Raw genomic sequence first — 19589 nt, 5'->3', positions numbered from 1 at the left:
GCTGCAGGTGGCACTACCAGTTCATTATCAACACGCAATGCCGCCGCACCAGAGCGCGGGCAGCTGCCTGTGTAGTTAATCTCTATTCGAAAAGGGCAGTTGTTTGAGGTGCAATGGATGAGCAGCCAGTTGCAGCAGAACAGGGAGCTGTGTCGCGCACTGTTTCCACAAAAGCGAAGAACACTGACGCAGGTAGCGTGGCCGAGCGGTCTAAGGCGCTGGTTTAAGGCACCAGTCTCTTCGGAGGCGTGGGTTCGAATCCCACCGCTGCCAATTTTTACTTCTCGTTTTTGTGCCATTGCGGTGTGGTCTCGTGGGTAAGAACGCAGCTCCTGTGACCGCCGTGGCGCGTAGGTAGCGTGGCCGAGCGGTCTAAGGCGCTGGTTTCAGGCACCAGTCTTTTCGGAGGCGTGGGTTCGAATCCCACCGCTGCCAATGTTTTCTGTCTCGGAAGCCGTAGCACTGATTACCCGCGACGAAAACAGCGCGGCAAGCCGTGAGCGTCTCTTTCTTAAATTGTCGTAGCAGCACAGTGCGTGGTGCAACGACAGGATTCACAGGCGCAGTTTGGTGTCACGATTGCTGGCGTTCGTCTCCACGAAATGTGTCCAGAGCACGACGTTCTATAAAGTGGAAACGCTAATTTTTGCCGTTGTCGTCAAGTAGATTGTGTATAGCTTGCTGTGTTCGCTGGAGGAGCCCTGGCGTCGTTATCCGGTGTGGTCTAGTGGCTAGGATACCTGGCTCTCACCCAGGAGGCCCGGGTTCGATTCCCGGTACCGGAAATGCGCATTTTGTTGCTCCTCTTATGCGACTTGTCCCGACTTAGCTCGACTGACGCTTGCAGAAAACTACGTTAAGTACGATTCGTGGTGACAAGTGACGGCGAGAGCGATGCGACATGTATCCACCTCTTATCGAGGCACCTACCTGTGGTCAACAGAGCTGGAGGACTGCAAGACATTGCCACGGGGGTTGAATGCAGCTAACCACACTGCTTAGTGTCCTAACAGCGCAGACACGTTCGCTTGCCAGTATACATGTAATGGAGACCGCGTCTGACACAGCTGTGGGGAGACACAGTGGTGTGTGGGCTGAGCTTTGCTGTGCATCGCCACTTGCAGTCGCGAGAACTGCTCTCGGCGGTGCTTCCGTGGCCGTGATCGTCTAGTGGTTAGGACATTGCGTTGTGGCCGCAATAACCCAGGTTCGAATCCTGGTCACGGCAAATTTTAAAGTTTTGCCTTGCTGTCGCTGCAGTGACGATTGTGACTCAGTGTTTGAAATCACAGTGCCCTCTTCATTTTTCACTCATGTTCCGCAGGCTGCAGGTGGCACTACCAGTTCATTATCAACACGCAATGCCGCCGCACCAGAGCGCGGGCAGCTGCCTGTGTAGTTAATCTCTATTCGAAAAGGGCAGTTGTTTGAGGTGCAATGGATGAGCAGCCAGTTGCAGCAGAACAGGGAGCTGTGTCGCGCACTGTTTCCACAAAAGCGAAGAACACTGACGCAGGTAGCGTGGCCGAGCGGTCTAAGGCGCTGGTTTAAGGCACCAGTCTCTTCGGAGGCGTGGGTTCGAATCCCACCGCTGCCAATTTTTACTTCTCGTTTTTGTGCCATTGCGGTGTGGTCTCGTGGGTAAGAACGCAGCTCCTGTGACCGCCGTGGCGCGTAGGTAGCGTGGCCGAGCGGTCTAAGGCGCTGGTTTCAGGCACCAGTCTTTTCGGAGGCGTGGGTTCGAATCCCACCGCTGCCAATGTTTTCTGTCTCGGAAGCCGTAGCACTGATTACCCGCGACGAAAACAGCGCGGCAAGCCGTGAGCGTCTCTTTCTTAAATTGTCGTAGCAGCACAGTGCGTGGTGCAACGACAGGATTCACAGGCGCAGTTTGGTGTCACGATTGCTGGCGTTCGTCTCCACGAAATGTGTCCAGAGCACGACGTTCTATAAAGTGGAAACGCTAATTTTTGCCGTTGTCGTCAAGTAGATTGTGTATAGCTTGCTGTGTTCGCTGGAGGAGCCCTGGCGTCGTTATCCGGTGTGGTCTAGTGGCTAGGATACCTGGCTCTCACCCAGGAGGCCCGGGTTCGATTCCCGGTACCGGAAATGCGCATTTTGTTGCTCCTCTTATGCGACTTGTCCCGACTTAGCTCGACTGACGCTTGCAGAAAACTACGTTAAGTACGATTCGTGGTGACAAGTGACGGCGAGAGCGATGCGACATGTATCCACCTCTTATCGAGGCACCTACCTGTGGTCAACAGAGCTGGAGGACTGCAAGACATTGCCACGGGGGTTGAATGCAGCTAACCACACTGCTTAGTGTCCTAACAGCGCAGACACGTTCGCTTGCCAGTATACATGTAATGGAGACCGCGTCTGACACAGCTGTGGGGAGACACAGTGGTGTGTGGACTGAGCTTTGCTGTGCATCGCCACTTGCAGTCGCGAGAACTGCTCTCGGCGGTGCTTCCGTGGCCGTGATCGTCTAGTGGTTAGGACATTGCGTTGTGGCCGCAATAACCCAGGTTCGAATCCTGGTCACGGCAAATTTTAAAGTTTTGCCTTGCTGTCGCTGCAGTGACGATTGTGACTCAGTGTTTGAAATCACAGTGCCCTCTTCATTTTTCACTCATGTTCCGCAGGCTGCAGGTGGCACTACCAGTTCATTATCAACACGCAATGCCGCCGCACCAGAGCGCGGGCAGCTGCCTGTGTAGTTAATCTCTATTCGAAAAGGGCAGTTGTTTGAGGTGCAATGGATGAGCAGCCAGTTGCAGCAGAACAGGGAGCTGTGTCGCGCACTGTTTCCACAAAAGCGAAGAACACTGACGCAGGTAGCGTGGCCGAGCGGTCTAAGGCGCTGGTTTAAGGCACCAGTCTCTTCGGAGGCGTGGGTTCGAATCCCACCGCTGCCAATTTTTACTTCTCGTTTTTGTGCCATTGCGGTGTGGTCTCGTGGGTAAGAACGCAGCTCCTGTGACCGCCGTGGCGCGTAGGTAGCGTGGCCGAGCGGTCTAAGGCGCTGGTTTCAGGCACCAGTCTCTTCGGAGGCGTGGGTTCGAATCCCACCGCTGCCAATGTTTTCTGTCTCGGAAGCCGTAGCACTGATTACCCGCGACGAAAACAGCGCGGCAAGCCGTGAGCGTCTCTTTCTTAAATTGTCGTAGCAGCACAGTGCGTGGTGCAACGACAGGATTCACAGGCGCAGTTTGGTGTCACGATTGCTGGCGTTCGTCTCCACGAAATGTGTCCAGAGCACGACGTTCTATAAAGTGGAAACGCTAATTTTTGCCGTTGTCGTCAAGTAGATTGTGTATAGCTTGCTGTGTTCGCTGGAGGAGCCCTGGCGTCGTTATCCGGTGTGGTCTAGTGGCTAGGATACCTGGCTCTCACCCAGGAGGCCCGGGTTCGATTCCCGGTACCGGAAATGCGCATTTTGTTGCTCCTCTTATGCGACTTGTCCCGACTTAGCTCGACTGACGCTCCGCTGACGCTTGCAGAAAACTACGTTAAGTACGATTCGTGGTGACAAGTGACGGCGAGAGCGATGCGACATGTATCCACCTCTTATCGAGGCACCTACCTGTGGTCAACAGAGCTGGAGGACTGCAAGACATTGCCACGGGGGTTGAATGCAGCTAACCACACTGCTTAGTGTCCTAACAGCGCAGACACGTTCGCTTGCCAGTATACATGTAATGGAGACCGCGTCTGACACAGCTGTGGGGAGACACAGTGGTGTGTGGGCTGAGCTTTGCTGTGCATCGCCACTTGCAGTCGCGAGAACTGCTCTCGGCGGTGCTTCCGTGGCCGTGATCGTCTAGTGGTTAGGACATTGCGTTGTGGCCGCAATAACCCAGGTTCGAATCCTGGTCACGGCAAATTTTAAAGTTTTGCCTTGCTGTCGCTGCAGTGACGATTGTGACTCAGTGTTTGAAATCACAGTGCCCTCTTCATTTTTCACTCATGTTCCGCAGGCTGCAGGTGGCACTACCAGTTCATTATCAACACGCAATGCCGCCGCACCAGAGCGCGGGCAGCTGCCTGTGTAGTTAATCTCTATTCGAAAAGGGCAGTTGTTTGAGGTGCAATGGATGAGCAGCCAGTTGCAGCAGAACAGGGAGCTGTGTCGCGCACTGTTTCCACAAAAGCGAAGAACACTGACGCAGGTAGCGTGGCCGAGCGGTCTAAGGCGCTGGTTTAAGGCACCAGTCTCTTCGGAGGCGTGGGTTCGAATCCCACCGCTGCCAATTTTTACTTCTCGTTTTTGTGCCATTGCGGTGTGGTCTCGTGGGTAAGAACGCAGCTCCTGTGACCGCCGTGGCGCGTAGGTAGCGTGGCCGAGCGGTCTAAGGCGCTGGTTTCAGGCACCAGTCTTTTCGGAGGCGTGGGTTCGAATCCCACCGCTGCCAATGTTTTCTGTCTCGGAAGCCGTAGCACTGATTACCCGCGACGAAAACAGCGCGGCAAGCCGTGAGCGTCTCTTTCTTAAATTGTCGTAGCAGCACAGTGCGTGGTGCAACGACAGGATTCACAGGCGCAGTTTGGTGTCACGATTGCTGGCGTTCGTCTCCACGAAATGTGTCCAGAGCACGACGTTCTATAAAGTGGAAACGCTAATTTTTGCCGTTGTCGTCAAGTAGATTGTGTATAGCTTGCTGTGTTCGCTGGAGGAGCCCTGGCGTCGTTATCCGGTGTGGTCTAGTGGCTAGGATACCTGGCTCTCACCCAGGAGGCCCGGGTTCGATTCCCGGTACCGGAAATGCGCATTTTGTTGCTCCTCTTATGCGACTTGTCCCGACTTAGCTCGACTGACGCTTGCAGAAAACTACGTTAAGTACGATTCGTGGTGACAAGTGACGGCGAGAGCGATGCGACATGTATCCACCTCTTATCGAGGCACCTACCTGTGGTCAACAGAGCTGGAGGACTGCAAGACATTGCCACGGGGGTTGAATGCAGCTAACCACACTGCTTAGTGTCCTAACAGCGCAGACACGTTCGCTTGCCAGTATACATGTAATGGAGACCGCGTCTGACACAGCTGTGGGGAGACACAGTGGTGTGTGGACTGAGCTTTGCTGTGCATCGCCACTTGCAGTCGCGAGAACTGCTCTCGGCGGTGCTTCCGTGGCCGTGATCGTCTAGTGGTTAGGACATTGCGTTGTGGCCGCAATAACCCAGGTTCGAATCCTGGTCACGGCAAATTTTAAAGTTTTGCCTTGCTGTCGCTGCAGTGACGATTGTGACTCAGTGTTTGAAATCACAGTGCCCTCTTCATTTTTCACTCATGTTCCGCAGGCTGCAGGTGGCACTACCAGTTCATTATCAACACGCAATGCCGCCGCACCAGAGCGCGGGCAGCTGCCTGTGTAGTTAATCTCTATTCGAAAAGGGCAGTTGTTTGAGGTGCAATGGATGAGCAGCCAGTTGCAGCAGAACAGGGAGCTGTGTCGCGCACTGTTTCCACAAAAGCGAAGAACACTGACGCAGGTAGCGTGGCCGAGCGGTCTAATGCGCTGGTTTAAGGCACCAGTCTCTTCGGAGGCGTGGGTTCGAATCCCACCGCTGCCAATTTTTACTTCTCGTTTTTGTGCCATTGCGGTGTGGTCTCGTGGGTAAGAACGCAGCTCCTGTGACCGCCGTGGCGCGTAGGTAGCGTGGCCGAGCGGTCTAAGGCGCTGGTTTCAGGCACCAGTCTCTTCGGAGGCGTGGGTTCGAATCCCACCGCTGCCAATGTTTTCTGTCTCGGAAGCCGTAGCACTGATTACCCGCGACGAAAACAGCGCGGCAAGCCGTGAGCGTCTCTTTCTTAAATTGTCGTAGCAGCACAGTGCGTGGTGCAACGACAGGATTCACAGGCGCAGTTTGGTGTCACGATTGCTGGCGTTCGTCTCCACGAAATGTGTCCAGAGCACGACGTTCTATAAAGTGGAAACGCTAATTTTTGCCGTTGTCGTCAAGTAGATTGTGTATAGCTTGCTGTGTTCGCTGGAGGAGCCCTGGCGTCGTTATCCGGTGTGGTCTAGTGGCTAGGATACCTGGCTCTCACCCAGAAGGCCCGGGTTCGATTCCCGGTACCGGAAATGCGCATTTTGTTGCTCCTCTTATGCGACTTGTCCCGACTTAGCTCGACTGACGCTCCGCTGACGCTTGCAGAAAACTACGTTAAGTACGATTCGTGGTGACAAGTGACGGCGAGAGCGATGCGACATGTATCCACCTCTTATCGAGGCACCTACCTGTGGTCAACAGAGCTGGAGGACTGCAAGACATTGCCACGGGGGTTGAATGCAGCTAACCACACTGCTTAGTGTCCTAACAGCGCAGACACGTTCGCTTGCCAGTATACATGTAATGGAGACCGCGTCTGACACAGCTGTGGGGAGACACAGTGGTGTGTGGGCTGAGCTTTGCTGTGCATCGCCACTTGCAGTCGCGAGAACTGCTCTCGGCGGTGCTTCCGTGGCCGTGATCGTCTAGTGGTTAGGACATTGCGTTGTGGCCGCAATAACCCAGGTTCGAATCCTGGTCACGGCAAATTTTAAAGTTTTGCCTTGCTGTCGCTGCAGTGACGATTGTGACTCAGTGTTTGAAATCACAGTGCCCTCTTCATTTTTCACTCATGTTCCGCAGGCTGCAGGTGGCACTACCAGTTCATTATCAACACGCAATGCCGCCGCACCAGAGCGCGGGCAGCTGCCTGTGTAGTTAATCTCTATTCGAAAAGGGCAGTTGTTTGAGGTGCAATGGATGAGCAGCCAGTTGCAGCAGAACAGGGAGCTGTGTCGCGCACTGTTTCCACAAAAGCGAAGAACACTGACGCAGGTAGCGTGGCCGAGCGGTCTAAGGCGCTGGTTTAAGGCACCAGTCTCTTCGGAGGCGTGGGTTCGAATCCCACCGCTGCCAATTTTTACTTCTCGTTTTTGTGCCATTGCGGTGTGGTCTCGTGGGTAAGAACGCAGCTCCTGTGACCGCCGTGGCGCGTAGGTAGCGTGGCCGAGCGGTCTAAGGCGCTGGTTTCAGGCACCAGTCTTTTCGGAGGCGTGGGTTCGAATCCCACCGCTGCCAATGTTTTCTGTCTCGGAAGCCGTAGCACTGATTACCCGCGACGAAAACAGCGCGGCAAGCCGTGAGCGTCTCTTTCTTAAATTGTCGTAGCAGCACAGTGCGTGGTGCAACGACAGGATTCACAGGCGCAGTTTGGTGTCACGATTGCTGGCGTTCGTCTCCACGAAATGTGTCCAGAGCACGACGTTCTATAAAGTGGAAACGCTAATTTTTGCCGTTGTCGTCAAGTAGATTGTGTATAGCTTGCTGTGTTCGCTGGAGGAGCCCTGGCGTCGTTATCCGGTGTGGTCTAGTGGCTAGGATACCTGGCTCTCACCCAGGAGGCCCGGGTTCGATTCCCGGTACCGGAAATGCGCATTTTGTTGCTCCTCTTATGCGACTTGTCCCGACTTAGCTCGACTGACGCTTGCAGAAAACTACGTTAAGTACGATTCGTGGTGACAAGTGACGGCGAGAGCGATGCGACATGTATCCACCTCTTATCGAGGCACCTACCTGTGGTCAACAGAGCTGGAGGACTGCAAGACATTGCCACGGGGGTTGAATGCAGCTAACCACACTGCTTAGTGTCCTAACAGCGCAGACACGTTCGCTTGCCAGTATACATGTAATGGAGACCGCGTCTGACACAGCTGTGGGGAGACACAGTGGTGTGTGGGCTGAGCTTTGCTGTGCACCGCCACTTGCAGTCGCGAGAACTGCTCTCGGCGGTGCTTCCGTGGCCGTGATCGTCTAGTGGTTAGGACATTGCGTTGTGGCCGCAATAACCCAGGTTCGAATCCTGGTCACGGCAAATTTTAAAGTTTTGCCTTGCTGTCGCTGCAGTGACGATTGTGACTCAGTGTTTGAAATCACAGTGCCCTCTTCATTTTTCACTCATGTTCCGCAGGCTGCAGGTGGCACTACCAGTTCATTATCAACACGCAATGCCGCCGCACCAGAGCGCGGGCAGCTGCCTGTGTAGTTAATCTCTATTCGAAAAGGGCAGTTGTTTGAGGTGCAATGGATGAGCAGCCAGTTGCAGCAGAACAGGGAGCTGTGTCGCGCACTGTTTCCACAAAAGCGAAGAACACTGACGCAGGTAGCGTGGCCGAGCGGTCTAAGGCGCTGGTTTAAGGCACCAGTCTCTTCGGAGGCGTGGGTTCGAATCCCACCGCTGCCAATTTTTACTTCTCGTTTTTGTGCCATTGCGGTGTGGTCTCGTGGGTAAGAACGCAGCTCCTGTGACCGCCGTGGCGCGTAGGTAGCGTGGCCGAGCGGTCTAAGGCGCTGGTTTCAGGCACCAGTCTTTTCGGAGGCGTGGGTTCGAATCCCACCGCTGCCAATGTTTTCTGTCTCGGAAGCCGTAGCACTGATTACCCGCGACGAAAACAGCGCGGCAAGCCGTGAGCGTCTCTTTCTTAAATTGTCGTAGCAGCACAGTGCGTGGTGCAACGACAGGATTCACAGGCGCAGTTTGGTGTCACGATTGCTGGCGTTCGTCTCCACGAAATGTGTCCAGAGCACGACGTTCTATAAAGTGGAAACGCTAATTTTTGCCGTTGTCGTCAAGTAGATTGTGTATAGCTTGCTGTGTTCGCTGGAGGAGCCCTGGCGTCGTTATCCGGTGTGGTCTAGTGGCTAGGATACCTGGCTCTCACCCAGGAGGCCCGGGTTCGATTCCCGGTACCGGAAATGCGCATTTTGTTGCTCCTCTTATGCGACTTGTCCCGACTTAGCTCGACTGACGCTTGCAGAAAACTACGTTAAGTACGATTCGTGGTGACAAGTGACGGCGAGAGCGATGCGACATGTATCCACCTCTTATCGAGGCACCTACCTGTGGTCAACAGAGCTGGAGGACTGCAAGACATTGCCACGGGGGTTGAATGCAGCTAACCACACTGCTTAGTGTCCTAACAGCGCAGACACGTTCGCTTGCCAGTATACATGTAATGGAGACCGCGTCTGACACAGCTGTGGGGAGACACAGTGGTGTGTGGGCTGAGCTTTGCTGTGCATCGCCACTTGCAGTCGCGAGAACTGCTCTCGGCGGTGCTTCCGTGGCCGTGATCGTCTAGTGGTTAGGACATTGCGTTGTGGCCGCAATAACCCAGGTTCGAATCCTGGTCACGGCAAATTTTAAAGTTTTGCCTTGCTGTCGCTGCAGTGACGATTGTGACTCAGTGTTTGAAATCACAGTGCCCTCTTCATTTTTCACTCATGTTCCGCAGGCTGCAGGTGGCACTACCAGTTCATTATCAACACGCAATGCCGCCGCACCAGAGCGCGGGCAGCTGCCTGTGTAGTTAATCTCTATTCGAAAAGGGCAGTTGTTTGAGGTGCAATGGATGAGCAGCCAGTTGCAGCAGAACAGGGAGCTGTGTCGCGCACTGTTTCCACAAAAGCGAAGAACACTGACGCAGGTAGCGTGGCCGAGCGGTCTAAGGCGCTGGTTTAAGGCACCAGTCTCTTCGGAGGCGTGGGTTCGAATCCCACCGCTGCCAATTTTTACTTCTCGTTTTTGTGCCATTGCGGTGTGGTCTCGTGGGTAAGAACGCAGCTCCTGTGACCGCCGTGGCGCGTAGGTAGCGTGGCCGAGCGGTCTAAGGCGCTGGTTTCAGGCACCAGTCTCTTCGGAGGCGTGGGTTCGAATCCCACCGCTGCCAATGTTTTCTGTCTCGGAAGCCGTAGCACTGATTACCCGCGACGAAAACAGCGCGGCAAGCCGTGAGCGTCTCTTTCTTAAATTGTCGTAGCAGCACAGTGCGTGGTGCAACGACAGGATTCACAGGCGCAGTTTGGTGTCACGATTGCTGGCGTTCGTCTCCACGAAATGTGTCCAGAGCACGACGTTCTATAAAGTGGAAACGCTAATTTTTGCCGTTGTCGTCAAGTAGATTGTGTATAGCTTGCTGTGTTCGCTGGAGGAGCCCTGGCGTCGTTATCCGGTGTGGTCTAGTGGCTAGGATACCTGGCTCTCACCCAGAAGGCCCGGGTTCGATTCCCGGTACCGGAAATGCGCATTTTGTTGCTCCTCTTATGCGACTTGTCCCGACTTAGCTCGACTGACGCTCCGCTGACGCTTGCAGAAAACTACGTTAAGTACGATTCGTGGTGACAAGTGACGGCGAGAGCGATGCGACATGTATCCACCTCTTATCGAGGCACCTACCTGTGGTCAACAGAGCTGGAGGACTGCAAGACATTGCCACGGGGGTTGAATGCAGCTAACCACACTGCTTAGTGTCCTAACAGCGCAGACACGTTCGCTTGCCAGTATACATGTAATGGAGACCGCGTCTGACACAGCTGTGGGGAGACACAGTGGTGTGTGGGCTGAGCTTTGCTGTGCATCGCCACTTGCAGTCGCGAGAACTGCTCTCGGCGGTGCTTCCGTGGCCGTGATCGTCTAGTGGTTAGGACATTGCGTTGTGGCCGCAATAACCCAGGTTCGAATCCTGGTCACGGCAAATTTTAAAGTTTTGCCTTGCTGTCGCTGCAGTGACGATTGTGACTCAGTGTTTGAAATCACAGTGCCCTCTTCATTTTTCACTCATGTTCCGCAGGCTGCAGGTGGCACTACCAGTTCATTATCAACACGCAATGCCGCCGCACCAGAGCGCGGGCAGCTGCCTGTGTAGTTAATCTCTATTCGAAAAGGGCAGTTGTTTGAGGTGCAATGGATGAGCAGCCAGTTGCAGCAGAACAGGGAGCTGTGTCGCGCACTGTTTCCACAAAAGCGAAGAACACTGACGCAGGTAGCGTGGCCGAGCGGTCTAAGGCGCTGGTTTAAGGCACCAGTCTCTTCGGAGGCGTGGGTTCGAATCCCACCGCTGCCAATTTTTACTTCTCGTTTTTGTGCCATTGCGGTGTGGTCTCGTGGGTAAGAACGCAGCTCCTGTGACCGCCGTGGCGCGTAGGTAGCGTGGCCGAGCGGTCTAAGGCGCTGGTTTCAGGCACCAGTCTTTTCGGAGGCGTGGGTTCGAATCCCACCGCTGCCAATGTTTTCTGTCTCGGAAGCCGTAGCACTGATTACCCGCGACGAAAACAGCGCGGCAAGCCGTGAGCGTCTCTTTCTTAAATTGTCGTAGCAGCACAGTGCGTGGTGCAACGACAGGATTCACAGGCGCAGTTTGGTGTCACGATTGCTGGCGTTCGTCTCCACGAAATGTGTCCAGAGCACGACGTTCTATAAAGTGGAAACGCTAATTTTTGCCGTTGTCGTCAAGTAGATTGTGTATAGCTTGCTGTGTTCGCTGGAGGAGCCCTGGCGTCGTTATCCGGTGTGGTCTAGTGGCTAGGATACCTGGCTCTCACCCAGGAGGCCCGGGTTCGATTCCCGGTACCGGAAATGCGCATTTTGTTGCTCCTCTTATGCGACTTGTCCCGACTTAGCTCGACTGACGCTTGCAGAAAACTACGTTAAGTACGATTCGTGGTGACAAGTGACGGCGAGAGCGATGCGACATGTATCCACCTCTTATCGAGGCACCTACCTGTGGTCAACAGAGCTGGAGGACTGCAAGACATTGCCACGGGGGTTGAATGCAGCTAACCACACTGCTTAGTGTCCTAACAGCGCAGACACGTTCGCTTGCCAGTATACATGTAATGGAGACCGCGTCTGACACAGCTGTGGGGAGACACAGTGGTGTGTGGGCTGAGCTTTGCTGTGCATCGCCACTTGCAGTCGCGAGAACTGCTCTCGGCGGTGCTTCCGTGGCCGTGATCGTCTAGTGGTTAGGACATTGCGTTGTGGCCGCAATAACCCAGGTTCGAATCCTGGTCACGGCAAATTTTAAAGTTTTGCCTTGCTGTCGCTGCAGTGACGATTGTGACTCAGTGTTTGAAATCACAGTGCCCTCTTCATTTTTCACTCATGTTCCGCAGGCTGCAGGTGGCACTACCAGTTCATTATCAACACGCAATGCCGCCGCACCAGAGCGCGGGCAGCTGCCTGTGTAGTTAATCTCTATTCGAAAAGGGCAGTTGTTTGAGGTGCAATGGATGAGCAGCCAGTTGCAGCAGAACAGGGAGCTGTGTCGCGCACTGTTTCCACAAAAGCGAAGAACACTGACGCAGGTAGCGTGGCCGAGCGGTCTAAGGCGCTGGTTTAAGGCACCAGTCTCTTCGGAGGCGTGGGTTCGAATCCCACCGCTGCCAATTTTTACTTCTCGTTTTTGTGCCATTGCGGTGTGGTCTCGTGGGTAAGAACGCAGCTCCTGTGACCGCCGTGGCGCGTAGGTAGCGTGGCCGAGCGGTCTAAGGCGCTGGTTTCAGGCACCAGTCTCTTCGGAGGCGTGGGTTCGAATCCCACCGCTGCCAATGTTTTCTGTCTCGGAAGCCGTAGCACTGATTACCCGCGACGAAAACAGCGCGGCAAGCCGTGAGCGTCTCTTTCTTAAATTGTCGTAGCAGCACAGTGCGTGGTGCAACGACAGGATTCACAGGCGCAGTTTGGTGTCACGATTGCTGGCGTTCGTCTCCACGAAATGTGTCCAGAGCACGACGTTCTATAAAGTGGAAACGCTAATTTTTGCCGTTGTCGTCAAGTAGATTGTGTATAGCTTGCTGTGTTCGCTGGAGGAGCCCTGGCGTCGTTATCCGGTGTGGTCTAGTGGCTAGGATACCTGGCTCTCACCCAGAAGGCCCGGGTTCGATTCCCGGTACCGGAAATGCGCATTTTGTTGCTCCTCTTATGCGACTTGTCCCGACTTAGCTCGACTGACGCTCCGCTGACGCTTGCAGAAAACTACGTTAAGTACGATTCGTGGTGACAAGTGACGGCGAGAGCGATGCGACATGTATCCACCTCTTATCGAGGCACCTACCTGTGGTCAACAGAGCTGGAGGACTGCAAGACATTGCCACGGGGGTTGAATGCAGCTAACCACACTGCTTAGTGTCCTAACAGCGCAGACACGTTCGCTTGCCAGTATACATGTAATGGAGACCGCGTCTGACACAGCTGTGGGGAGACACAGTGGTGTGTGGGCTGAGCTTTGCTGTGCATCGCCACTTGCAGTCGCGAGAACTGCTCTCGGCGGTGCTTCCGTGGCCGTGATCGTCTAGTGGTTAGGACATTGCGTTGTGGCCGCAATAACCCAGGTTCGAATCCTGGTCACGGCAAATTTTAAAGTTTTGCCTTGCTGTCGCTGCAGTGACGATTGTGACTCAGTGTTTGAAATCACAGTGCCCTCTTCATTTTTCACTCATGTTCCGCAGGCTGCAGGTGGCACTACCAGTTCATTATCAACACGCAATGCCGCCGCACCAGAGCGCGGGCAGCTGCCTGTGTAGTTAATCTCTATTCGAAAAGGGCAGTTGTTTGAGGTGCAATGGATGAGCAGCCAGTTGCAGCAGAACAGGGAGCTGTGTCGCGCACTGTTTCCACAAAAGCGAAGAACACTGACGCAGGTAGCGTGGCCGAGCGGTCTAAGGCGCTGGTTTAAGGCACCAGTCTCTTCGGAGGCGTGGGTTCGAATCCCACCGCTGCCAATTTTTACTTCTCGTTTTTGTGCCATTGCGGTGTGGTCTCGTGGGTAAGAACGCAGCTCCTGTGACCGCCGTGGCGCGTAGGTAGCGTGGCCGAGCGGTCTAAGGCGCTGGTTTCAGGCACCAGTCTTTTCGGAGGCGTGGGTTCGAATCCCACCGCTGCCAATGTTTTCTGTCTCGGAAGCCGTAGCACTGATTACCCGCGACGAAAACAGCGCGGCAAGCCGTGAGCGTCTCTTTCTTAAATTGTCGTAGCAGCACAGTGCGTGGTGCAACGACAGGATTCACAGGCGCAGTTTGGTGTCACGATTGCTGGCGTTCGTCTCCACGAAATGTGTCCAGAGCACGACGTTCTATAAAGTGGAAACGCTAATTTTTGCCGTTGTCGTCAAGTAGATTGTGTATAGCTTGCTGTGTTCGCTGGAGGAGCCCTGGCGTCGTTATCCGGTGTGGTCTAGTGGCTAGGATACCTGGCTCTCACCCAGGAGGCCCGGGTTCGATTCCCGGTACCGGAAATGCGCATTTTGTTGCTCCTCTTATGCGACTTGTCCCGACTTAGCTCGACTGACGCTTGCAGAAAACTACGTTAAGTACGATTCGTGGTGACAAGTGACGGCGAGAGCGATGCGACATGTATCCACCTCTTATCGAGGCACCTACCTGTGGTCAACAGAGCTGGAGGACTGCAAGACATTGCCACGGGGGTTGAATGCAGCTAACCACACTGCTTAGTGTCCTAACAGCGCAGACACGTTCGCTTGCCAGTATACATGTAATGGAGACCGCGTCTGACACAGCTGTGGGGAGACACAGTGGTGTGTGGACTGAGCTTTGCTGTGCATCGCCACTTGCAGTCGCGAGAACTGCTCTCGGCGGTGCTTCCGTGGCCGTGATCGTCTAGTGGTTAGGACATTGCGTTGTGGCCGCAATAACCCAGGTTCGAATCCTGGTCACGGCAAATTTTAAAGTTTTGCCTTGCTGTCGCTGCAGTGACGATTGTGACTCAGTGTTTGAAATCACAGTGCCCTCTTCATTTTTCACTCATGTTCCGCAGGCTGCAGGTGGCACTACCAGTTCATTATCAACACGCAATGCCGCCGCACCAGAGCGCGGGCAGCTGCCTGTGTAGTTAATCTCTATTCGAAAAGGGCAGTTGTTTGAGGTGCAATGGATGAGCAGCCAGTTGCAGCAGAACAGGGAGCTGTGTCGCGCACTGTTTCCACAAAAGCGAAGAACACTGACGCAGGTAGCGTGGCCGAGCGGTCTAAGGCGCTGGTTTAAGGCACCAGTCTCTTCGGAGGCGTGGGTTCGAATCCCACCGCTGCCAATTTTTACTTCTCGTTTTTGTGCCATTGCGGTGTGGTCTCGTGGGTAAGAACGCAGCTCCTGTGACCGCCGTGGCGCGTAGGTAGCGTGGCCGAGCGGTCTAAGGCGCTGGTTTCAGGCACCAGTCTCTTCGGAGGCGTGGGTTCGAATCCCACCGCTGCCAATGTTTTCTGTCTCGGAAGCCGTAGCACTGATTACCCGCGACGAAAACAGCGCGGCAAGCCGTGAGCGTCTCTTTCTTAAATTGTCGTAGCAGCACAGTGCGTGGTGCAACGACAGGATTCACAGGCGCAGTTTGGTGTCACGATTGCTGGCGTTCGTCTCCACGAAATGTGTCCAGAGCACGACGTTCTATAAAGTGGAAACGCTAATTTTTGCCGTTGTCGTCAAGTAGATTGTGTATAGCTTGCTGTGTTCGCTGGAGGAGCCCTGGCGTCGTTATCCGGTGTGGTCTAGTGGCTAGGATACCTGGCTCTCACCCAGAAGGCCCGGGTTCGATTCCCGGTACCGGAAATGCGCATTTTGTTGCTCCTCTTATGCGACTTGTCCCGACTTAGCTCGACTGACGCTCCGCTGACGCTTGCAGAAAACTACGTTAAGTACGATTCGTGGTGACAAGTGACGGCGAGAGCGATGCGACATGTATCCACCTCTTATCGAGGCACCTACCTGTGGTCAACAGAGCTGGAGGACTGCAAGACATTGCCACGGGGGTTGAATGCAGCTAACCACACTGCTTAGTGTCCTAACAGCGCAGACACGTTCGCTTGCCAGTATACATGTAATGGAGACCGCGTCTGACACAGCTGTGGGGAGACACAGTGGTGTGTGGGCTGAGCTTTGCTGTGCATCGCCACTTGCAGTCGCGAGAACTGCTCTCGGCGGTGCTTCCGTGGCCGTGATCGTCTAGTGGTTAGGACATTGCGTTGTGGCCGCAATAACCCAGGTTCGAATCCTGGTCACGGCAAATTTTAAAGTTTTGCCTTGCTGTCGCTGCAGTGACGATTGTGACTCAGTGTTTGAAATCACAGTGCCCTCTTCATTTTTCACTCATGTTCCGCAGGCTGCAGGTGGCACTACCAGTTCATTATCAACACGCAATGCCGCCGCACCAGAGCGCGGGCAGCTGCCTGTGTAGTTAATCTCTATTCGAAAAGGGCAGTTGTTTGAGGTGCAATGGATGAGCAGCCAGTTGCAGCAGAACAGGGAGCTGTGTCGCGCACTGTTTCCACAAAAGCGAAGAACACTGACGCAGGTAGCGTGGCCGAGCGGTCTAAGGCGCTGGTTTAAGGCACCAGTCTCTTCGGAGGCGTGGGTTCGAATCCCACCGCTGCCAATTTTTACTTCTCGTTTTTGTGCCATTGCGGTGTGGTCTCGTGGGTAAGAACGCAGCTCCTGTGACCGCCGTGGCGCGTAGGTAGCGTGGCCGAGCGGTCTAAGGCGCTGGTTTCAGGCACCAGTCTCTTCGGAGGCGTGGGTTCGAATCCCACCGCTGCCAATGTTTTCTGTCTCGGAAGCCGTAGCACTGATTACCCGCGACGAAAACAGCGCGGCAAGCCGTGAGCGTCTCTTTCTTAAATTGTCGTAGCAGCACAGTGCGTGGTGCAACGACAGGATTCACAGGCGCAGTTTGGTGTCACGATTGCTGGCGTTCGTCTCCACGAAATGTGTCCAGAGCACGACGTTCTATAAAGTGGAAACGCTAATTTTTGCCGTTGTCGTCAAGTAGATTGTGTATAGCTTGCTGTGTTCGCTGGAGGAGCCCTGGCGTCGTTATCCGGTGTGGGCTAGTGGCTAGGATACCTGGCTCTCACCCAGAAGGCCCGGGTTCGATTCCCGGTACCGGAAATGCGCATTTTGTTGCTCCTCTTATGCGACTTGTCCCGACTTAGCTCGACTGACGCTCCGCTGACGCTTGCAGAAAACTACGTTAAGTACGATTCGTGGTGACAAGTGACGGCGAGAGCGATGCGACATGTATCCACCTCTTATCGAGGCACCTACCTGTGGTCAACAGAGCTGGAGGACTGCAAGACATTGCCACGGGGGTTGAATGCAGCTAACCACACTGCTTAGTGTCCTAACAGCGCAGACACGTTCGCTTGCCAGTATACATGTAATGGAGACCGCGTCTGACACAGCTGTGGGGAGACACAGTGGTGTGTGGGCTGAGCTTTGCTGTGCATCGCCACTTGCAGTCGCGAGAACTGCTCTCGGCGGTGCTTCCGTGGCCGTGATCGTCTAGTGGTTAGGACATTGCGTTGTGGCCGCAATAACCCAGGTTCGAATCCTGGTCACGGCAAATTTTAAAGTTTTGCCTTGCTGTCGCTGCAGTGACGATTGTGACTCAGTGTTTGAAATCACAGTGCCCTCTTCATTTTTCACTCATGTTCCGCAGGCTGCAGGTGGCACTACCAGTTCATTATCAACACGCAATGCCGCCGCACCAGAGCGCGGGCAGCTGCCTGTGTAGTTAATCTCTATTCGAAAAGGGCAGTTGTTTGAGGTGCAATGGATGAGCAGCCAGTTGCAGCAGAACAGGGAGCTGTGTCGCGCACTGTTTCCACAAAAGCGAAGAACACTGACGCAGGTAGCGTGGCCGAGCGGTCTAAGGCGCTGGTTTAAGGCACCAGTCTCTTCGGAGGCGTGGGTTCGAATCCCACCGCTGCCAATTTTTACTTCTCGTTTTTGTGCCATTGCGGTGTGGTCTCGTGGGTAAGAACGCAGCTCCTGTGACCGCCGTGGCGCGTAGGTAGCGTGGCCGAGCGGTCTAAGGCGCTGGTTTCAGGCACCAGTCTCTTCGGAGGCGTGGGTTCGAAATCCCACCGCTGCCAATGTTTTCTGTCTCGGAAGCCGTAGCACTGATTACCCGCGACGAAAACAGCGCGGCAAGCCGTGAGCGTCTCTTTCTTAAATTGTCGTAGCAGCACAGTGCGTGGTGCAACGACAGGATTCACAGGCGCAGTTTGGTGTCACGATTGCTGGCGTTCGTCTCCACGAAATGTGTCCAGAGCACGACGTTCTATAAAGTGGAAACGCTAATTTTTGCCGTTGTCGTCAAGTAGATTGTGTATAGCTTGCTGTGTTCGCTGGAGGAGCCCTGGCGTCGTTATCCGGTGTGGTCTAGTGGCTAGGATACCTGGCTCTCACCCAGAAGGCCCGGGTTCGATTCCCGGTACCGGAAATGCGCATTTTGTTGCTCCTCTTATGCGACTTGTCCCGACTTAGCTCGACTGACGCTCCGCTGACGCTTGCAGAAAACTACGTTAAGTACGATTCGTGGTGACAAGTGACGGCGAGAGCGATGCGACATGTATCCACCTCTTATCGAGGCACCTACCTGTGGTCAACAGAGCTGGAGGACTGCAAGACATTGCCACGGGGGTTGAATGCAGCTAACCACACTGCTTAGTGTCCTAACAGCGCAGACACGTTCGCTTGCCAGTATACATGTAATGGAGACCGCGTCTGACACAGCTGTGGGGAGACACAGTGGTGTGTGGGCTGAGCTTTGCTGTGCATCGCCACTTGCAGTCGCGAGAACTGCTCTCGGCGGTGCTTCCGTGGCCGTGATCGTCTAGTGGTTAGGACATTGCGTTGTGGCCGCAATAACCCAGGTTCGAATCCTGGTCACGGCAAATTTTAAAGTTTTGCCTTGCTGTCGCTGCAGTGACGATTGTGACTCAGTGTTTGAAATCACAGTGCCCTCTTCATTTTTCACTCATGTTCCGCAGGCTGCAGGTGGCACTACCAGTTCATTATCAACACGCAATGCCGCCGCACCAGAGCGCGGGCAGCTGCCTGTGTAGTTAATCTCTATTCGAAAAGGGCAGTTGTTTGAGGTGCAATGGATGAGCAGCCAGTTGCAGCAGAACAGGGAGCTGTGTCGCGCACTGTTTCCACAAAAGCGAAGAACACTGACGCAGGTAGCGTGGCCGAGCGGTCTAAGGCGCTGGTTTAAGGCACCAGTCTCTTCGGAGGCGTGGGTTCGAATCCCACCGCTGCCAATTTTTACTTCTCGTTTTTGTGCCATTGCGGTGTGGTCTCGTGGGTAAGAACGCAGCTCCTGTGACCGCCGTGGCGCGTAGGTAGCGTGGCCGAGCGGTCTAAGGCGCTGGTTTCAGGCACCAGTCTCTTCGGAGGCGTGGGTTCGAATCCCACCGCTGCCAATGTTTTCTGTCTCGGAAGCCGTAGCACTGATTACCCGCGACGAAAACAGCGCGGCAAGCCGTGAGCGTCTCTTTCTTAAATTGTCGTAGCAGCACAGTGCGTGGTGCAACGACAGGATTCACAGGCGCAGTTTGGTGTCACGATTGCTGGCGTTCGTCTCCACGAAATGTGTCCAGAGCACGACGTTCTATAAAGTGGAAACGCTAATTTTTGCCGTTGTCGTCAAGTAGATTGTGTATAGCTTGCTGTGTTCGCTGGAGGAGCCCTGGCGTCGTTATCCGGTGTGGTCTAGTGGCTAGGATACCTGGCTCTCACCCAGAAGGCCCGGGTTCGATTCCCGGTACCGGAAATGCGCATTTTGTTGCTCCTCTTATGCGACTTGTCCCGACTTAGCTCGACTGACGCTCCGCTGACGCTTGCAGAAAACTACGTTAAGTACGATTCGTGGTGACAAGTGACGGCGAGAGCGATGCGACATGTATCCACCTCTTATCGAGGCACCTACCTGTGGTCAACAGAGCTGGAGGACTGCAAGACAT

General features: G+C 54.5%; 59 non-coding genes across 59 annotated transcripts; all 59 read left to right on the top strand.

Annotated features, from left to right (window-relative positions):
* Positions 1-191: 191 nt before the first annotated feature.
* Positions 192-273, top strand: Trnal-aag. Its single transcript has one exon. It is a non-coding gene; the product is annotated as a tRNA-Leu (tRNA).
* Positions 274-353: 80 nt separating this feature from the next.
* Trnal-cag lies at positions 354-435 on the top strand. The gene has a single exon. It is a non-coding gene; the product is annotated as a tRNA-Leu (tRNA).
* A 278-nt stretch (positions 436-713) lies between these two features.
* On the top strand, positions 714-785 carry Trnae-cuc. The gene has a single exon. It is a non-coding gene; the product is annotated as a tRNA-Glu (tRNA).
* Positions 786-1156: 371 nt separating this feature from the next.
* On the top strand, positions 1157-1228 carry Trnah-gug. Its single transcript has one exon. It is a non-coding gene; the product is annotated as a tRNA-His (tRNA).
* Positions 1229-1515: 287 nt separating this feature from the next.
* On the top strand, positions 1516-1597 carry Trnal-aag. The gene has a single exon. It is a non-coding gene; the product is annotated as a tRNA-Leu (tRNA).
* Positions 1598-1677: 80 nt separating this feature from the next.
* Trnal-cag lies at positions 1678-1759 on the top strand. The gene has a single exon. It is a non-coding gene; the product is annotated as a tRNA-Leu (tRNA).
* Positions 1760-2037: 278 nt separating this feature from the next.
* Trnae-cuc lies at positions 2038-2109 on the top strand. Its single transcript has one exon. It is a non-coding gene; the product is annotated as a tRNA-Glu (tRNA).
* Positions 2110-2480: 371 nt separating this feature from the next.
* On the top strand, positions 2481-2552 carry Trnah-gug. The gene has a single exon. It is a non-coding gene; the product is annotated as a tRNA-His (tRNA).
* Positions 2553-2839: 287 nt separating this feature from the next.
* Trnal-aag lies at positions 2840-2921 on the top strand. The gene has a single exon. It is a non-coding gene; the product is annotated as a tRNA-Leu (tRNA).
* Positions 2922-3001: 80 nt separating this feature from the next.
* On the top strand, positions 3002-3083 carry Trnal-cag. Its single transcript has one exon. It is a non-coding gene; the product is annotated as a tRNA-Leu (tRNA).
* Positions 3084-3361: 278 nt separating this feature from the next.
* On the top strand, positions 3362-3433 carry Trnae-cuc. Its single transcript has one exon. It is a non-coding gene; the product is annotated as a tRNA-Glu (tRNA).
* A 382-nt stretch (positions 3434-3815) lies between these two features.
* On the top strand, positions 3816-3887 carry Trnah-gug. The gene has a single exon. It is a non-coding gene; the product is annotated as a tRNA-His (tRNA).
* A 287-nt stretch (positions 3888-4174) lies between these two features.
* On the top strand, positions 4175-4256 carry Trnal-aag. The gene has a single exon. It is a non-coding gene; the product is annotated as a tRNA-Leu (tRNA).
* Positions 4257-4336: 80 nt separating this feature from the next.
* Trnal-cag lies at positions 4337-4418 on the top strand. Its single transcript has one exon. It is a non-coding gene; the product is annotated as a tRNA-Leu (tRNA).
* Positions 4419-4696: 278 nt separating this feature from the next.
* Positions 4697-4768, top strand: Trnae-cuc. The gene has a single exon. It is a non-coding gene; the product is annotated as a tRNA-Glu (tRNA).
* Positions 4769-5139: 371 nt separating this feature from the next.
* Positions 5140-5211, top strand: Trnah-gug. Its single transcript has one exon. It is a non-coding gene; the product is annotated as a tRNA-His (tRNA).
* A 287-nt stretch (positions 5212-5498) lies between these two features.
* On the top strand, positions 5499-5580 carry Trnal-aag. The gene has a single exon. It is a non-coding gene; the product is annotated as a tRNA-Leu (tRNA).
* An 80-nt stretch (positions 5581-5660) lies between these two features.
* Positions 5661-5742, top strand: Trnal-cag. Its single transcript has one exon. It is a non-coding gene; the product is annotated as a tRNA-Leu (tRNA).
* Positions 5743-6020: 278 nt separating this feature from the next.
* Positions 6021-6092, top strand: Trnae-cuc. The gene has a single exon. It is a non-coding gene; the product is annotated as a tRNA-Glu (tRNA).
* Positions 6093-6474: 382 nt separating this feature from the next.
* On the top strand, positions 6475-6546 carry Trnah-gug. The gene has a single exon. It is a non-coding gene; the product is annotated as a tRNA-His (tRNA).
* Positions 6547-6833: 287 nt separating this feature from the next.
* Positions 6834-6915, top strand: Trnal-aag. The gene has a single exon. It is a non-coding gene; the product is annotated as a tRNA-Leu (tRNA).
* Positions 6916-6995: 80 nt separating this feature from the next.
* On the top strand, positions 6996-7077 carry Trnal-cag. The gene has a single exon. It is a non-coding gene; the product is annotated as a tRNA-Leu (tRNA).
* A 278-nt stretch (positions 7078-7355) lies between these two features.
* On the top strand, positions 7356-7427 carry Trnae-cuc. The gene has a single exon. It is a non-coding gene; the product is annotated as a tRNA-Glu (tRNA).
* A 371-nt stretch (positions 7428-7798) lies between these two features.
* Positions 7799-7870, top strand: Trnah-gug. Its single transcript has one exon. It is a non-coding gene; the product is annotated as a tRNA-His (tRNA).
* Positions 7871-8157: 287 nt separating this feature from the next.
* Positions 8158-8239, top strand: Trnal-aag. The gene has a single exon. It is a non-coding gene; the product is annotated as a tRNA-Leu (tRNA).
* An 80-nt stretch (positions 8240-8319) lies between these two features.
* Positions 8320-8401, top strand: Trnal-cag. Its single transcript has one exon. It is a non-coding gene; the product is annotated as a tRNA-Leu (tRNA).
* A 278-nt stretch (positions 8402-8679) lies between these two features.
* On the top strand, positions 8680-8751 carry Trnae-cuc. Its single transcript has one exon. It is a non-coding gene; the product is annotated as a tRNA-Glu (tRNA).
* Positions 8752-9122: 371 nt separating this feature from the next.
* Positions 9123-9194, top strand: Trnah-gug. The gene has a single exon. It is a non-coding gene; the product is annotated as a tRNA-His (tRNA).
* Positions 9195-9481: 287 nt separating this feature from the next.
* Trnal-aag lies at positions 9482-9563 on the top strand. The gene has a single exon. It is a non-coding gene; the product is annotated as a tRNA-Leu (tRNA).
* An 80-nt stretch (positions 9564-9643) lies between these two features.
* On the top strand, positions 9644-9725 carry Trnal-cag. Its single transcript has one exon. It is a non-coding gene; the product is annotated as a tRNA-Leu (tRNA).
* A 278-nt stretch (positions 9726-10003) lies between these two features.
* On the top strand, positions 10004-10075 carry Trnae-cuc. The gene has a single exon. It is a non-coding gene; the product is annotated as a tRNA-Glu (tRNA).
* Positions 10076-10457: 382 nt separating this feature from the next.
* Positions 10458-10529, top strand: Trnah-gug. Its single transcript has one exon. It is a non-coding gene; the product is annotated as a tRNA-His (tRNA).
* Positions 10530-10816: 287 nt separating this feature from the next.
* Positions 10817-10898, top strand: Trnal-aag. The gene has a single exon. It is a non-coding gene; the product is annotated as a tRNA-Leu (tRNA).
* Positions 10899-10978: 80 nt separating this feature from the next.
* Trnal-cag lies at positions 10979-11060 on the top strand. Its single transcript has one exon. It is a non-coding gene; the product is annotated as a tRNA-Leu (tRNA).
* Positions 11061-11338: 278 nt separating this feature from the next.
* Positions 11339-11410, top strand: Trnae-cuc. Its single transcript has one exon. It is a non-coding gene; the product is annotated as a tRNA-Glu (tRNA).
* A 371-nt stretch (positions 11411-11781) lies between these two features.
* Trnah-gug lies at positions 11782-11853 on the top strand. Its single transcript has one exon. It is a non-coding gene; the product is annotated as a tRNA-His (tRNA).
* A 287-nt stretch (positions 11854-12140) lies between these two features.
* Trnal-aag lies at positions 12141-12222 on the top strand. Its single transcript has one exon. It is a non-coding gene; the product is annotated as a tRNA-Leu (tRNA).
* An 80-nt stretch (positions 12223-12302) lies between these two features.
* Positions 12303-12384, top strand: Trnal-cag. The gene has a single exon. It is a non-coding gene; the product is annotated as a tRNA-Leu (tRNA).
* A 278-nt stretch (positions 12385-12662) lies between these two features.
* Trnae-cuc lies at positions 12663-12734 on the top strand. Its single transcript has one exon. It is a non-coding gene; the product is annotated as a tRNA-Glu (tRNA).
* A 382-nt stretch (positions 12735-13116) lies between these two features.
* Positions 13117-13188, top strand: Trnah-gug. The gene has a single exon. It is a non-coding gene; the product is annotated as a tRNA-His (tRNA).
* A 287-nt stretch (positions 13189-13475) lies between these two features.
* On the top strand, positions 13476-13557 carry Trnal-aag. Its single transcript has one exon. It is a non-coding gene; the product is annotated as a tRNA-Leu (tRNA).
* An 80-nt stretch (positions 13558-13637) lies between these two features.
* Trnal-cag lies at positions 13638-13719 on the top strand. The gene has a single exon. It is a non-coding gene; the product is annotated as a tRNA-Leu (tRNA).
* Positions 13720-13997: 278 nt separating this feature from the next.
* On the top strand, positions 13998-14069 carry Trnae-cuc. The gene has a single exon. It is a non-coding gene; the product is annotated as a tRNA-Glu (tRNA).
* Positions 14070-14440: 371 nt separating this feature from the next.
* Trnah-gug lies at positions 14441-14512 on the top strand. The gene has a single exon. It is a non-coding gene; the product is annotated as a tRNA-His (tRNA).
* Positions 14513-14799: 287 nt separating this feature from the next.
* Positions 14800-14881, top strand: Trnal-aag. The gene has a single exon. It is a non-coding gene; the product is annotated as a tRNA-Leu (tRNA).
* An 80-nt stretch (positions 14882-14961) lies between these two features.
* Trnal-cag lies at positions 14962-15043 on the top strand. The gene has a single exon. It is a non-coding gene; the product is annotated as a tRNA-Leu (tRNA).
* A 278-nt stretch (positions 15044-15321) lies between these two features.
* On the top strand, positions 15322-15393 carry Trnae-cuc. Its single transcript has one exon. It is a non-coding gene; the product is annotated as a tRNA-Glu (tRNA).
* Positions 15394-15775: 382 nt separating this feature from the next.
* Positions 15776-15847, top strand: Trnah-gug. Its single transcript has one exon. It is a non-coding gene; the product is annotated as a tRNA-His (tRNA).
* Positions 15848-16134: 287 nt separating this feature from the next.
* Trnal-aag lies at positions 16135-16216 on the top strand. The gene has a single exon. It is a non-coding gene; the product is annotated as a tRNA-Leu (tRNA).
* An 80-nt stretch (positions 16217-16296) lies between these two features.
* Trnal-cag lies at positions 16297-16378 on the top strand. The gene has a single exon. It is a non-coding gene; the product is annotated as a tRNA-Leu (tRNA).
* A 278-nt stretch (positions 16379-16656) lies between these two features.
* Trnae-cuc lies at positions 16657-16728 on the top strand. The gene has a single exon. It is a non-coding gene; the product is annotated as a tRNA-Glu (tRNA).
* A 382-nt stretch (positions 16729-17110) lies between these two features.
* Trnah-gug lies at positions 17111-17182 on the top strand. Its single transcript has one exon. It is a non-coding gene; the product is annotated as a tRNA-His (tRNA).
* A 287-nt stretch (positions 17183-17469) lies between these two features.
* On the top strand, positions 17470-17551 carry Trnal-aag. Its single transcript has one exon. It is a non-coding gene; the product is annotated as a tRNA-Leu (tRNA).
* An 80-nt stretch (positions 17552-17631) lies between these two features.
* Positions 17632-17714, top strand: Trnal-cag. Its single transcript has one exon. It is a non-coding gene; the product is annotated as a tRNA-Leu (tRNA).
* A 278-nt stretch (positions 17715-17992) lies between these two features.
* On the top strand, positions 17993-18064 carry Trnae-cuc. Its single transcript has one exon. It is a non-coding gene; the product is annotated as a tRNA-Glu (tRNA).
* Positions 18065-18446: 382 nt separating this feature from the next.
* Trnah-gug lies at positions 18447-18518 on the top strand. The gene has a single exon. It is a non-coding gene; the product is annotated as a tRNA-His (tRNA).
* A 287-nt stretch (positions 18519-18805) lies between these two features.
* Positions 18806-18887, top strand: Trnal-aag. The gene has a single exon. It is a non-coding gene; the product is annotated as a tRNA-Leu (tRNA).
* Positions 18888-18967: 80 nt separating this feature from the next.
* On the top strand, positions 18968-19049 carry Trnal-cag. The gene has a single exon. It is a non-coding gene; the product is annotated as a tRNA-Leu (tRNA).
* A 278-nt stretch (positions 19050-19327) lies between these two features.
* On the top strand, positions 19328-19399 carry Trnae-cuc. Its single transcript has one exon. It is a non-coding gene; the product is annotated as a tRNA-Glu (tRNA).
* The last annotated feature ends 190 nt before the right edge of the window (positions 19400-19589 follow it).

This window comes from Schistocerca piceifrons, chromosome 1, assembly GCF_021461385.2.
Source record: "Schistocerca piceifrons isolate TAMUIC-IGC-003096 chromosome 1, iqSchPice1.1, whole genome shotgun sequence".
NCBI lineage: Eukaryota > Metazoa > Arthropoda > Insecta > Orthoptera > Acrididae > Schistocerca > Schistocerca piceifrons.
This window is presented reverse-complemented; position numbering and strand designations above follow the sequence as displayed.